The sequence below is a fragment of the Vulpes lagopus genome, chromosome 2 (assembly GCF_018345385.1).
Source record: "Vulpes lagopus strain Blue_001 chromosome 2, ASM1834538v1, whole genome shotgun sequence".
In the NCBI taxonomy this organism is placed as follows: domain Eukaryota; kingdom Metazoa; phylum Chordata; class Mammalia; order Carnivora; family Canidae; genus Vulpes; species Vulpes lagopus.
In genome coordinates this window covers 124,490,821-124,504,259 of record NC_054825.1, presented here as the reverse complement: position 1 = coordinate 124,504,259, position 13,439 = coordinate 124,490,821, and positions in this window count along the sequence as shown.

Here is a 13,439-nt window from a genome sequence, read left to right as displayed (position 1 = left end):
GTTTAAATGTCTTATTTCAAGTAGATAGAAAGCAATCCCCTCTCTTTCCTACTTTTGCAGAGGCAAATGGGGAAAGTAAGAAGAGTGACAATTTGTCTCTGCCTTCCTGCGTTAGATATTAATTACAATAAATATAAAACTACAGCACAGCCACCTACACATTTAAAACTACTTCAGCCTAGACACCTACCTGCAGATCAATAGATAGGAATCCTCACAAACTATGTGCATACATAAATAATTGGTGCTTTTCCCCCACACTTTAGAGTTTTGCTTTTCATTTCCTAGTATTGATGTCAGCAGAGAAAGGAGTGAAATGACAGTACAAAGTCCAACACACCAATCGTATAAGCCGAATCACACATGGGAAAGAAGTAATGAGCTGATTTTTCTCATTTTTCTGCCTGCATTTTCCTTCTTGATTTTTTAGCACCAAGGTAATATTTGAAATATCAGGGGGGGAAAATGCACCAAAATAAAAACATGAAAAGCCAAAAAAAAAAAGGCATCAAATCAAAGGTGACTTTCTGTGTCTGCATTTCGGATTCATGCTGCCAATTATTTCAGGCCCAGGAAACTCAGAGACACAAGGTTTATCCACTCCTACAGATGCATTATTTTCCCCTTAGTTGTCAAGGTGGCAGACAACCCAAAAAACAAGCACAAAAATATGTATTTGCAATGTTTTTATATTCAATTAATGGCTTACTAGTCTCACAATCACTAAATCGAACTACTATAGAAAAATACCAGCCCTGTGGTTCTTCTCTCCCTCTCTCTCTCTTTCTACCATGAATTGAAAGACTCTAACAAGAAATGCCACTAGCTCTGAGGCTTTTAGTTGATGTACATCAGACTGGTTTAAGAGCTTTGACCTTTTCCTGACTAACTCAGGGGCACTGATCTTTGAAATAAACTTTACTCAAGATAAACAACATATACAAATGAGAGGCTCAATACAATTACTTGAGCGCTAGAGGGCATTAAATTTAACAAGTAATATGTAGGTAATGGTCCATGTTATCTACAGATCTATTATGATAAATTATATCTAATTGTCTGTGTTTTAACAACAGACATTCCTGTACTATTTCCTCCATCAGTATGTGAGGCAAATATACCAGTTTTAAGAGAGAAATTGTATCCCTCTCTGGTAGTGGTCGATTCACAGCAATAGCGCCTTAAGTGACACCTCTGAAACTGTCTTCAGTTCTTTCAACACAACAGCTCAGTATACAGTGTGCGTTCAAAATATCTTCCTGTATTTAAAAAAAAAATCTTCCTGTAAACATTTAAGTGATTTTAAAAAATAATATCATAGGTCTGATGATAATTTTATAACATCTTGGAAACAAAAGGACTTCACGATTTTGTAGACAACTCTCTTCTTTTGACATAAAGAGAGAGAACAAGGACCTAAGAAATGAATGAAATGATCCATCCAAGGTCAAAGCTTGAGCTAGTTAACAAGTCAGAACCAGAAAACAAAGACTTCCACGACAGCACATATTCATCAACCCTACATCATGTTGAGATGTCAGAATGTATTCCTTGTAAAAAAAAAAAAAAAATGTTTTCCTTGTCTTTTAAAATTCTTATTTTCTACCCAACAGTTTATATGTATGTATGTATGTATGTATTTATTTATTTATTTTTAAAGTGAAAATATATTTAAGTAGCCTCTACCCCCAGTGTGGGGCTCAAACCTAGGGACCTAAGGTCAAGAGTTGCATGTTCGTCTGACTGAGCCAGCCAGACATCCCTCCAACAATTTATATTTACAAAAGCAGCCTTTCATGGGATATTTCCTCAGCAACTCTTTAAAATACAAGCTTTTATTTTCAAACTTCAAGGTTTGGGTTTTTTTTTTTTTTAATTTTTAACTTTTATTATTTTTTAAAATATTTTATTTATTTATTTAACAGAGAGAGCAAGCACAAGCAGAGGGAGCAACAGGCAGAGGGAGAGGGAGAAGCAGGTTCCTCACTGAGCAGGAAGCTCAAGGTGGGGCTCTATTCCAGGACCCCAGATCATGACCTGTGCCCAACACAGGTGCTTAACAAATTAACCACCCAGGCACCCCTTAGGGGTTCTTTTTAATTAAAATAAGGACTTCCTGTTGAAGACTTAAGGGTTTTGTACATTATGAAAGAATTACTTAGAATTTGGACACTCACTTTAGAACTTTATGGACATCACTGTATGTGTCCCCTGAAAATCTATTTGGCATTCAAGAAGTTTGTCTATTCACCAAGAGGTTAAGGGAACTTCACTATAGAATGCCAAAAGTTTACATGCATGATTGACATTTGTGTCTGGGTGTTTTTCCTTTCCTTTTATAAAGCCCAGTTGGTATTTGGTGTCAAGTAGAAGATTACAAATTCAGTGAGGAAAAAAATCTTTCAAAAATAAGGAAGTTAGGGGTGTTGGGGTGGCTCAGTCAGCTGCACGTCTGCCTTTGGCTCAGGTCATGATCTGGGGGGTCCCAGGATGGAGCCTCATCACTCCCTGCTCAGCGGGGAGCCTGCTTCTCCTTCTACCCTTCACCCTGCTCTCATGCTCTCTCTTACTCTCTGTCTCTTTCAAATAAATAAAATATTTTTTTAAAAAATGAAAACAAAATAAGGAAGTTAATGACTTGATGTTTCCTTGGAGGTTTTTATAGACCATTTAAAGAAGAAGCCACAAATTTATATTTTCGGAAACTAACTCTGGCCCATTGACCTGATTTACATAATTGTGCTCAATTTACTTTTTAATTGTGAACGTCTTTGTAAATTCTGTTAGTTTTATTTTAGAGAAGAGTAGTTTGTTGGTGATATTGGACCCTATGTCTAATGATATATTAGACTCTGAGCAAATATTAATGGAAGTTATTGAGACTACTGCAGGGAACTTTTTCATTGTACAAAATATAAAATCTGATATTTTAAAATATTTATTTATAGATGCAAATACCTCGATACTTAACTATACATCACTAGTGAGAGTAAAGATTACAGATATGGGACACCTCGGTGACTCAGCAGTTGAGCACCTGCCTTCCACTCAGGGCGTGACCCCGGGGTCCCGGGATCGAGTCCCACATCGGGCTCCCTGCATGGAGCCTGCTTCTCCCTCTGCCTGTGTCTCTGCCTCAATCTGTGTCTCTCATGAATAAATAAAATCTTAAAAAAAAAAACCCTACAGATTTAAGAGATCAAATCATAGCAGATCAACAAAGCCATCAAAATTTCCCCAATTAACAAATTCATTCATTGATCATCCTGTATAATGTAATTTAATTGTTATTTTCTTGTTATAAATTAAGAGGCAAATTACATACATAAACACACACGGCCTGGTGTTCTGTAGTGAAGGATGTATATACGTGATTGTTCTCTACTGAGTGACCGTCAGCGCTGCCCTTACACAGACTGTACCAGCCGTGGCACAGTGATGGAAGCTGCTCTCCATTGGGTACAGCTTTGTTTGCAGACCTCTGTTCTAACAGTTATAATGATGCTTTTCATCATAATCACAAAGCATTTAATTGACAGAGCAATTTAGGCAACAGAGTCTAGATCAAGACAGATTGTAATCTGAGTTAATACTGATCTAGAAAAAATAGAGGATATGCAAACAACAAAATAATAAGCAATGAATAATTACAAAGATAAAGTTTAGCAGTTTCACTGTATTTCTGTTCGGGGTAAGTACATTTTGGACAACCCACCTTTGATTGTTCAATGCTTTAAAGGGCCATCAGATGCTGTTATTTCCTCCTTGAACTCTCATTACTCCAAAAATCATGCTTCCCTGATACTGAATCACTGGATAGGGGGATCAGAGAGGGTGAGGCATATACTGAAAAATAAATAAATCCAAAGAGTCACTTTCAAACAATGACATTTAAGCTAATTGTTTTAACAGCCTGTAACATATACACAGCTAATTACCAAAGAACTTTCCTCCTTCATACAATAACAGATGACTACAATTGACAAGCATTTTCATTTTGCATTTCTTAAAGACTCATTTAAAAATAAAAGAATAAACATCTTTTGGAAAAGGGTAAGTCACACAAAGAAATATAGCCAAGGAAATATTAATAGTAATAATGATAGTAATAGCAGCCTTTGCTATTAAATCATCCTAATGTTATGTTAAACTCCTAATATTATTTAAATACCTTCTGGCTCTTATCAACAAATGTTTATCCCAAAAAAATAAAATAATTGAGCATTTTCAGGTATTTGCATATTGCAATGATAACTGATTATCAAAAAGAGGTGAAACTAAGGAGAAATGCAATGTTTTCAGAATGTTTTCTAATGTAGACTAATACAGTTTTAGTATCTAAAACTTGAAATTTTAGATTCAAACAAAATATATCAACATAAAAAGTGGTAAATATTTTTAAGGTTGTTATTCTCTAATGGTGAAAAAGTTAAATTCAGTGTTGTGAGCCTATTAATAAGGAAACAAGATAATTATGATTATAAAACAAAAAGTTTGCCCTGAAATAAGGATTGCAACAGTTCTAAGTTGGTAAGTTTTCTTCAAATTACATTCAGTTCTGTTTTAATGCAACATCTGTGTTTCTAAAAATCTCCACACTATGGAAAAGAATGCAATTGGGGCATGATACTCAAAAAATTGGTCAAAAAAATCGTCAAGTAGAACATTTTTTAAAAAGGAAAGAAAAGAACCTAGTAAAAATGGCAGCACAGTTTTATACTTGTTAAATAGATAAGAGATGCATATATACTACAATACATATGGCACTTTTCCAAGGAAATGCCCTCAAGTTTGTTTGTGGAGGGGTTGCAGCTTATAGTTACTGTGAAGCATCGGAGGAAAGGTTTTCTGAATCAATGGAAGTTGCAACACCAGATGTGGATTAGGGTGAGCTGCTGAAGGTGTGTACGTTTTGTGTGTCCTATGAGGTTCTTATGTTAACCTTAAAAACAAAATGGCCAATCCTTTTACAAGCAAAAATGGGTTTACTGGGGAATAGTAGTACTAATAGTACTAATAGTGGTACTGGGGATGAGCAAGCTACGGCCAAAACCACCGGCACTTCCACCCAGCAAAGGAGAAGAAGGCTCTTTTACAGAGGAAAGTGGGACGTGGGGGAGGCTGTTATCAACAACAAGATCCTTGGAGTAAACTGGGTGTTGAGGTGTGATGGCTTCCGGTTGGCTGAACTGTGACCGTCTCTGTTGGCTGGGGTATTGCCAGGGCAGGAGGAAAGCATGCCTTCCTCCTTGGGGAGAGTAAAGCAGTATTGGCTGCAAGGTCTGCCTCTTCCTGGTGGGTTTACAACTGACTAGGAGTGTAGGGCATGGGAGCTGCCCTGGACAGGCCTCCGCATGTTATTTTAGTGAGATTTTGCTTTATTAACTTTCACACCTGCATTCAACCTAACTTTTCTAGAATATGAAATAATGTATCAGCAAATGCAAAACCTGTCTCATGCTAAACTTTTTTTCTTAAGATTTTATTTTTAAGTAATCTCTCCACCCAATGTGAGGCTAGAATTTACAATCCCAAGAGCCAGAGAACTGAGCCAGCCAGGTGCCCCTAAACTTGTTTCTTAGCATATCAATTGCATTGGAACAAATTCGCATTTTAAAACATAACCATCATAGCAGAACTGGCTGTATAATGTTGGTTGAATCCAAAATCTTACTGGTGTGTACCAGAATCTAAAAAAAAAAAAAAATTCATCTGAGACTCAGTTGTCTGATCCACCCCAATATCTCAAATAGGAATTAAATGAGAGTACGATCCCATCAAGTACACGTAGAAACGACACAATAGTGACTGTTGACGTATTGTTAGGTCAATAGTTCTCAAATTTTAACTTGATCAGAATCGACTGCATCATTTGTTAAAATTCAGATTTGCCCCAATCTTGGAGTTTCTGTTTTAGTCTTTGCATTTCTAAAGATTCCCAGGAGATGCCTGCCATGACCAGGGAAGGGGGGTTGTGCATATTTTGGAAATCACTCAGTTATACCATACCAACTTTTGCAGAAAGCATTTGACAACAAGGTGTCTCAGCACTTACAGAAAGGAGAAAGTCTGTTTTCATTATGGTTACCATTAAGAATGTAACTTTCTCATCCAGAAGATCCCAATAACCTTCCTCTAACTTTCTTTGCCCCAGTGTTAGTAGCAAAACAAAGGAGAAAATATAAACAAATTTACTGCTTAAGTTCATGCAGTATGTCGGGCATTTGGATTCCTTCCTAACAAGCATCTGTCATTCTCCATGAGAGAGAAACCATGCATTTCTGGTGCAACTAACTTCCTCCAAGGATGAGCTTGATTAGAATAAATCAGTTAGGTTAAACTCATTCCCTCTGAGCATCCATGGTTTATTCAGAGGAAAATTTCAATGATTTGGAAAGCAATGGTTTCATTCTTTTCTATAAACCTGAATGGAGAAGCAGGTCATCCCAGAAGCCGCTGGCAGCCATTAATAATCATAAGACAAGCCAGACGGAGGGCAAGCCTAAAATTGCAGGAAACCAGAGCCAAGAAAATAACAGAAAAATAGAATTGGATTCTTCATGGGACAGAACCTGAAGCCCACACTACTACTAAAACTCTCATTTACCAGAATGGATTAACCACTTTCTTTTTAAGCCATTTGGAGTTGGGCTCCTTATAACTTTAACCAAACATAAAAAAAAAAAAAAACAACACACACACACACACACACACAAAAGCACAAATATATGAGTCAAAAAAAAAAAAAAAAGGAACAAAAAGCCTCCTACCTAAATATACACAGACAGAGGCAAGAAAAGACAAGAAAAGTAAACCAAGTAGCAAGCACATTGGAGGTAAAGTCCCCATACAAACTGCTGACAAACATTCTATTTAAAGTGAGCTTTTTGGCTATTTTTTCATGTAAGCACCAAGCTCTTGTTCCTAAGCATTCCGAAGCAAAGTATTGATTTCAGGCAGTAGAACCTGGATAAATCACCAAAGGGTGGAAGGATAGGAAGCATCAGAACAATTAAAGGTAGAAGTTATTTCCATGGTCCCCTAATTAGACTGAAGCTATCTGTAAAGAATATGAATATAGTCCCCAGTCTAGAGTGTAGTTACTATTCTCATTAATTCTTTGATCAACATCATAACATCTCCAGGAGAAGAATCGTTCTAACGTATTCTTACATCTGATACCTGGACTGAGTACAATTTACCTATTATAACAGAGTCTTGGGCAAAGAGTGAGCAAACCAATTAGGTGGTCCTACTCTCGCCCCACTTAACAAAATTTTATCTTAACCAAACTGACTCCTATCTGGATCTGCTCTATGTTTACCAACAAAACAAACAACAATAAAGACATGAAGAGTAAAAGAAAAATGCATTCAAGAAAAGTATATTTGCTTTACCAGTTTGCCTATCGTAAGAGAAATTCACTTTCATTTAGTCTAAGGGCAAACCAAGGCCAGTAAACCAAAGGACGAGTGGGAGAGCATTATTTCAGGATTGACAAACATCTGAGTTTGAAATCCCACTTCTGTTATTCAACTTTACACAAGCTATTTAACTTTCTGGAGTCCCAGATTTCTCATCTGGAAGATGGGGATCATATGTAATTTATGGAGGATTGTGTGTGTGTGTGACAAATAGCACATGAAAAGCACCTCACAGTGCCCAATAGATATTAGGTGCCTAATACATGATGATTTTCTACCTCACCCTTACCCTCCCTACCTCAATAGCGTCTTAGAACAAAGAATAAGATAGTTGCATTCCATCAGACCATTTAGGCTGTTCAGGAGGAGGCCAGTCTGAGTCCTGCTGACCATACAGCCTCAAGGGCATTGCTATATTGCTATTTTGAGGTTAGTCCTAAACGGCATTGGGCCAGGGGCCCTCCCCTGGGGTATTTGCTGGCAAAGGAAACCATAATAATATTCAGGGCAACCAGGGCAACATGCATATGTATATACAAGAAGAATAACAAATAGTTCCTTAGAAACAAAGTGTTTCTAATTAACAAAAACGCAGAAGCTCTTTACGTGTTTCTCCACAAGCAGCTTTGGCATCTGGCAGAGTGAGGAGGAAGCTGAGGGCCGAGTGTGTCTGTGGAAAGTAAGCCATCAAACAATGAAGTTGCAGGAGAATCACATGGCATTTTAGAACTTGTTTAGGAGCCAGTCTCCTGGAATTCTACAAAGCAGTGAGATTGTGGTCCTGTTTACTCCAGCAGTAATCATGTCAAACCGCTGAGTGAAAGCAGAAAGAGGATACCGGGCCCTTGGGTGGCTCACTTGGCTAAGCCTAGGACCTTTGATTTTGGCTCAGGTCATGATCTCAGGGTCATGAGGTTCTGCTCCCAGTTGGGCTCTGTGCTGAGCGTGGAACCTGTGTAAGATCCTTCCTCTCACTCTCCCCCTGCTCCTCTCACCCCCACTCACACGACAACTCTTTAAAAAAAAAAGAAGCAAGAAGATACCCAAAAAGCTTTTGCATATCTCAATCCTACTGTCTTTTATGTAATAAACACTATTAGAAATCCTACCCATTGAAAAGTAATATACATACGTACGTTTGGGATGAAAAGTGCACACAGGGAATATACTCAATAGCATTGTAGTAACTTTGCGTGGTGATAGACTGTAGCTACGTTTACCACGGTGAGCATCTCACAATGTGTATAATTGTTGAATCACGATGTTGTTCACCTGAAACTAATAATATATGTCAACTATATGTCAATTAAATTTTTTTTAAAATGTACATTTCTAGCTCTATAGTTACAGGTTTGTATTAATGGATAGGTGGCTAGAGTTATGTTTGGATTTTTTTTTTGTTGTTGTTGTATTATTGTTGTTTCTGGGTATTTTAACCTTATTTTGGCGTCTGAAATGTACTCTTTGAAAAGCCTTGTCTGAATGATAGGTTCACCTAAGGAAATTGTAGAATAGACTCTGAAAAACAGAATGTGTTGCATAACATTTTTGTGATTTTGCTGCCTGCTGCTGTCACTTCATTGTTCAAACTGTATACCTGGGTGTTATTCAGAATATGAGATGTTATTCAAAGACCAATTTAATGGGATATTAATCCATAAAGAATTCAAACATTTATATAATATCTATATGAACTTTTAGGATGCCACTCGCCTAAAAGAATACAAAGAGATTAAGGAAAATATTTGTCTGGTGTTTAACATACAGAAATTACTTTCTTCAATGAACATGGCTGATTCCTAGCTCTCCCATTACTAGCTAGATGACCTTGGACAAATAACCCAAATCCCTGCCATCAGGTGCAAAAATTAGAGAGGGATCAATTAGTGCCACATAGATCCTTGTGAAGAACACATTAATGATGAATATGAGGTATTTTCTAAATTAAAAAGTACTGAGGCAGCTTTATAATATTTAAATATTCTAGATTCAAGCAGCTCTGCTACTTATACCTATGTGACCTTGAGAAGTAATTTGCTTTGTTAAAGACCAAGTTCTGCAGTTGTACATTGCAAAAAAAGAAAAAAATAGTAATAACACCTAACCACCTATCTTATCTGTAAGATTCTAATGAAATTATATTCTCCAAAAAAGCATTGTCAATTGTAAAACATTATAATATCTTTAAATAATAGGTGTTCTTATCCCAATTACACTAATATAAATCCATAAATGGAGAGAGACTTTAGTGATACACATTAGATTATGAACTCAATGAAGTTAGGGATTCTGACTGTTTTGTTTCTTGATGTATCCTGAAGTCCTAGAACAAGGCCTGATACATAGTGGCTGTTCAACAAATATTAACATCAATATATAGAAAAATATTTTAGTCTATGTATTAGTCATGACAGGTTAAAAAAAAAGACAATGATTTGTGTGCTACTGAGCAATCAGCTGGCAATGAGTGAAGAATTTTCTGGAAGGTAAGGAAATCATCAGAGAGAAGGCGATGTATTTTTATTCCATGATTCACATTGGGGGTGCATCTGGGTGGCTTCAACAGTTAAGCATTCCCCTCTTGGTCTCACCTCAGGTCTTGACCTCAGGGTTGTGAGTTCAAGCTCCGTGTTGGGCTCCAGTCTGGGAGTGGAGCCTACTTAAAACAAAAACATTGGAAAAGAATAACCATATTATGTTTCCCTTGGGGCCAAGTGATACACCAGTTCTCTTCTACATACATGAGTAAGAAAAACAAATCCATGAAAAAAAAAATTAGAAGCAATCATTCTGCAACCTAGGGATCTTTTCAAGAAAGAAAATTAGATTATTTTAAAAAAATTTTTAAAGCTTTTATTTATCTATTCATGACAGACACAGAGAGAGAGAGAGGCAGAGACACAGGCAGAGGGAGAAGCAGGCTCCATGCAGGGAGCCCAACGCAGGACTCGATCCCGGGTCTCCAGGATCACACCCCGGGCCAAAGGCAGCGCCAAACCGCTGGGCCACCCAGGCTGCCCTAGATTATTATTATTATTATATTATTACACATTTGCTCCTCCATCCTATATCTATCTGCATGTACACCTAAAGTTCAACCAAGTAATTATTACTTGTAATTCTGAGTCTCGATTCTCAAAGAAATGATGTTATATTCAGTGTTGTCCTTACTGATACAGAGAGGTATATGATGTTTCATAAATACTTTTTTCTTCATTAAAAGCATCACTGCTTTTTAAAGTTGTGGTATTTCCTTCCTCTAAATATTTTAATTAAGCGTCCATCATGTGTCATAAAATATAGATTACTCAAAAAAGAAATAAATATGTCCAATATTATAATGGGGTTTATAATTCAACGAAAGAGGAGAGATTAAACTTCTTTTATTTAGTCAATCTACTTTCCTAGACCAACAATAATTATAAATCATGTTCTATAAAACTAAAAACAACTAAATCATATTATATGCATCTGGGTCGATACTCTGGATTTTCCTTTCTGGGAAGTTTTGCTATTTACTCTTAGTTTTGTTGGCTTGTTTTTGTATGGCTTTTTGTATTTTCCCAATGCATAAGTGTCTTATTCAGAATACTATCCTGTTATCATGTATAGTTTTCTAGCAGCTTCTATCCAAATATTCATCCACAGTTTATCATAACTATTAACTTACTTGTCTGTCTCCCCAACAACTGTAGTCTGAGTTGATTAAGATATGGATTATTGTTTGATTTTGTTTCTCTAATATGTAACACAGTACCTGGAATATTATATATACTAAATAAATGTGGAAAAAAGAAAGGAAGGAAGAAGGGAAGAGGATGGAAAGCCACGTGAATACCTGTCACAGTTAACTACAAATGCTCCTGTGGTCTGAACCTTGAAAATTTTTAATAGAGCTAAATATATTGATGCCAGATTATACTAGAGATTTAACAATATAAGAAAGCAGAAGAGACAAGTCTATAGGGGTAAGTTTTATACCAAGAATCAGACCATGTCAATCTACATGCCTTCCTTAGGACACATCATATATTCTTTTAGTCACAGGGGCACGTGGGTGGCTCAGTCAGTTAAATGTTGGACTCTCGATTTCAGCTCGGGTCATGATCTCAGGGTGATGAGATTGAGCCACACATCAGGTGCAGAGCCTACTTCAGGATCTCTCCTCTCTCTCTCTACCCTATTCCCCTTTCTAAAAAAACTTAAAATAAAAATATATATATATATATATTAATAAAAGCACTCTCAGAAATATTCTAATATATATATTATTTTTGCCACATAAAAAGAAGTCACAGACTACTGAGCTGGACAAAGTCTATCTAGTCTCACAATACAAGTCACCTTGAACCATGAGAGGCTCAAGCTTCCACAACCAGACTAAAGCAGAGCACTGTGGCTGTTACCTCAAAGACAGGAGCAAGAGGTGGAGGAAGTACATCATCACCCTCTATTTATACCTTTCTGCCTAAACTACCTGGGTAATTGGCTTACCCACTCCACTTTTCCTAGAATGTGGAGAGTTGGCAGGCCTACAGATGGAAATTTGCCCAGTCTTAACCTAGGGTACTCATCTCTTCATTATTAATCACCCCCCACACTCTAAATAAACAATAAAACAACTAGAAACTCTCTGAGAAGGGTTCTACCAAAATTACATGCCTGCTGCTTCCAGACTTGAGAAACAGAAACTGAAAAGTGATTTAAAGGAAAACAAAAGCACAAATAAAAAGCTAGCCTGGCACAGGCCTACCGAGCAGGTTTTACTAGTATAGCAGCGATCTCACCACCACTCAACCTGAGCGCTCTGGGATTTCACCCCAAGGGCTCAGCCCTGGGGCTCTGGGATGGCTTCCCACCACCACTGGGTCCACAGCAGGCATTTCTCGCTGGTATCTGCTAGGACAGCTGGAAAGATATTATCTTACCAAAATAAACTTTTTTTTTATTTTATTGAAAGTTATGATTGCACCTTCAATACAGCCCAGAATGTGGTGCGTCAGCTTTGCTGTACATTATTTTCCTATTACTATTCCAGGAAAGATCTCTATCAGTGATTGCCTGCAGAGTAGAGAAAAAAATCCGAAAGGGAGCATTATAACTTATAGCCCAGAGAAGAGAAAAAGAAAAGAAAAAACAGCAGCCACAACCTGGGATCCCATGTCCTCCTTACCCTTAAGAAAGGAAAAGATTTATTTGAGTTTGAAGTAGCTTAGTTCACATATGCAAGAATATTTTTATAAGCCTACAAGAAAGGAAAGTACAACATCGAAGCAAATTTAAAATGTGTGTTAATGTATATTCAAATTATATTTCCCCCAAAAAGGCTTTACCTCCATGACCTCTCCAGGCTTGCAAGTCACATGGCATTCATCTGTCACATTGGCTTTTGTGAAGGCCTCGGAGGCCATGGGTGCCCCTGCTTTCTTCCTCTGCCCCACTCTTTGTCTTCCTAAAGACTTAGTTGAACTGGCACCTACTTAGGTACACTTTCCCTGAACTTTTTCTGTTTCTTTTTTTTTTTTAAGATTTTATTTTTAAGATTTTATTATTTATTTATTTCGAGAGAGAGAGACAGAGTGTGTGCACACACACACACAAATGTGGAGAGGGGCAGAGAGAGGAGAGAGAAACTCAAGCAGGCTCCATGCTCAACTTGGGGCTGGATCTCATGACCCACAAGATCATGACCTGAGCTGAAACCAAGAGTTGAATGCTTAACTGATTGAGCAACCCTGGCACCCCTAAAGATTTCAGTTTTAAATAAAAATGTACCTCTACACCCAACTGGAACTTACAACCCCCAAATCAAGAGTCACATGCTCTACTAATTGAGCCAGCGAGGTGCCCCTGTTTCCCTGAACTTTCTACTTAGAATACCTTTCTTCCCTACTGGGGTTCCTTGGGTTCTTTCATAAAAATTTTTATGAATTGTTAACTAACTATTTTTGTTCTCTTCTTAAGTTTCTGTTTAAATGCTAGTTAGTTAACATACAATGCAATATCGGCTACAGG